Source organism: Schistocerca piceifrons, unplaced genomic scaffold (genome assembly GCF_021461385.2).
Source record: "Schistocerca piceifrons isolate TAMUIC-IGC-003096 unplaced genomic scaffold, iqSchPice1.1 HiC_scaffold_1278, whole genome shotgun sequence".
Lineage (NCBI taxonomy): Eukaryota > Metazoa > Arthropoda > Insecta > Orthoptera > Acrididae > Schistocerca > Schistocerca piceifrons.
This window is the reverse complement of record NW_025727100.1, coordinates 110001-112500: the sequence shown is the minus strand read 5'-3', so window position 1 is coordinate 112500 and position 2500 is coordinate 110001. Positions and strand designations below refer to the sequence as shown.

The following is a 2500-nucleotide window of genomic DNA, read 5'->3' as shown; positions in this document are numbered from 1 at the left end:
TACTGAATGATACATCGTGGCACATGTGTGACCGTACAACGACTGCGCCCAAAAACGGCGGACCATACAGTGCAAATATTGTGCACGCAGCTACGTGTCGTCTCCCTATGAGAGCTGGATTGCAGTGTGGTACGCCATAGAGACGTGTGGGAGGAACGGACGCCGTGGATGGCGATCAGCATGAGCTGTCTGTTGATGTATTCGGACCTAGTCGTCTCTCCTCACACACCGTGATGGCATGGTGCACCGCGTTCCATATCTGCGACATGCTACAGAGGCCGGTTGACAGTCGTTCGAGCAATGGACATCGCATACGTACGGGGGCCACCTTCCACGTATTGTCTAGGCGTGCACATTTTGTTGCGTGTATGTGGGCAGACGTAGTGTGGCGTGACACCTGACACAGGCATGCAATAATCGTTGAAGTTGCAAATGGCGATGGACGCCTGCGTTTTCTGGTGAAGTTACGCAAATGAACAAATGGTAACCTGTTGTGGTGCGGTTGTTCTCGCTAGGGGTGAATCGGTGATGGCGACGATAGGTTGAGGTACTAACCGGTTGTTCCAGCGATACCCACCATGCCGACGAAACTGAACGGCATCTGGGTGTGAAGCGATACGCGGCGGTGGCTGGGTGGGACCGTCCCCGGCCGGTGAGGGGGCGCCTCCCGGCGTGCTGGCCGCGCGGTGCGTGGGCGCACGCGCTACAGCCGGCTGGTGGGGGCGGCCAGTGGCAGGCGCGCCGGCCGACGGACGCGGCAGGCGTCGCAGCTGCGCGCCGGCGCACCCTGCGCGCGGCGCCGTGCGGCCAAAGTAGGTCCTCGCGGGCCCGGTGCGAAGCGCGGTGGACATCTTCAGTGTGCTGGTCCGATTGAGGACTGTGTGCGTTGAGGATGCGCCGCCGCCCGGCGCTCGGCGCCGCGACGCCGTCTGCTGCTCGGTCGCCCCAGCGGTTCTCGCTGGTGGTTTGTATCGCAGCTGTGCGGATGTGTTGGCGCGTGCGCTGTGCTGGGAGAGTTCGCTTCGGCACCCAAGTGGGGCTTTTGTCCTTCTGTGGCGCTGGCGTTGGAGCTGCCGGTCACCGTAGGTGGCGCGTGTTGTCTCCCGCCGGCAATGCCACGACAGCACGCTCCCGGGCCTCTGTCGGCAGCGGCAAGCTCAGTTGGGAGCACGGGTGGTCGCACCGAAAGCGTCTACTCGCCTAACTCCGGGCGATTGCGCCTCTCTCGAACCCGACCAAGTACTTGGGACGGCGCTGCGCGCCGCCGGGACCTGAGAGGGTTTCGAGGTGTATTGTGCAGGGGAGCTCAGCCTCCTCCTGTTTGCAGAATGATTGAGCGGACGCTTGCGTGTTCGCGCGGGCCCCCGGGACACACTCCCGGGCGGCCGGCTGCTCAGCTCTAGTTGACGCAGCTCCCTGGTTGATCCTGCCAGTAGTCATATGCTTGTCTCAAAGATTAAGCCATGCATGTCTCAGTACAAGCCGCATTAAGGTGAAACCGCGAATGGCTCATTAAATCAGTTATGGTTCCTTAGATCGTACCCACGTTACTTGGATAACTGTGGTAATTCTAGAGCTAATACATGCAAACAGAGTCCCGACCAGAGATGGAAGGGACGCTTTTATTAGATCAAAACCAATCGGTCGGCTCGTCCGGTCCGTTTGCCTTGGTGACTCTGAATAACTTTGGGCTGATCGCACGGTCCTCGTACCGGCGACGCATCTTTCAAATGTCTGCCTTATCAACTGTCGATGGTAGGTTCTGCGCCTACCATGGTTGTAACGGGTAACGGGGAATCAGGGTTCGATTCCGGAGAGGGAGCCTGAGAAACGGCTACCACATCCAAGGAAGGCAGCAGGCGCGCAAATTACCCACTCCCGGCACGGGGAGGTAGTGACGAAAAATAACGATACGGGACTCATCCGAGGCCCCGTAATCGGAATGAGTACACTTTAAATCCTTTAACGAGTATCTATTGGAGGGCAAGTCTGGTGCCAGCAGCCGCGGTAATTCCAGCTCCAATAGCGTATATTAAAGTTGTTGCGGTTAAAAAGCTCGTAGTTGGATTTGTGTCCCACGCTGTTGGTTCACCGCCCGTCGGTGTTTAACTGGCATGTATCGTGGGACGTCCTGCCGGTGGGGCGAGCCGAAGGCGTGCGACCGCCTCGTGCGTGCTCGTGCGTCCCGAGGCGGACCCCGTTGAAATCCTACCAGGGTGCTCTTTATTGAGTGTCTCGGTGGGCCGGCACGTTTACTTTGAACAAATTAGAGTGCTTAAAGCAGGCAAGCCCGCCTGAATACTGTGTGCATGGAATAATGGAATAGGACCTCGGTTCTATTTTGTTGGTTTTCGGAACCCGAGGTAATGATTAATAGGGACAGGCGGGGGCATTCGTATTGCGACGTTAGAGGTGAAATTCTTGGATCGTCGCAAGACGAACAGAAGCGAAAGCATTTGCCAAGTATGTTTTCATTAATCAAGAACGAAAGTTAGAGGTT

At 57.5% G+C, this 2500-nt stretch overlaps 1 non-coding gene across 1 annotated transcript in view; it reads left to right on the top strand.

Annotated features, from left to right (window-relative positions):
- Positions 1-1413: 1413 nt before the first annotated feature.
- Positions 1414-2500, top strand: part of LOC124731296 — a 1909-nt gene continuing 822 nt past the window's right edge. Inside the window, exon 1 of the ribosomal RNA XR_007008256.1 lies at positions 1414-2500. This exon is cut by the window's right edge and continues 822 nt beyond it. This is a non-coding gene — a ribosomal RNA (small subunit ribosomal RNA).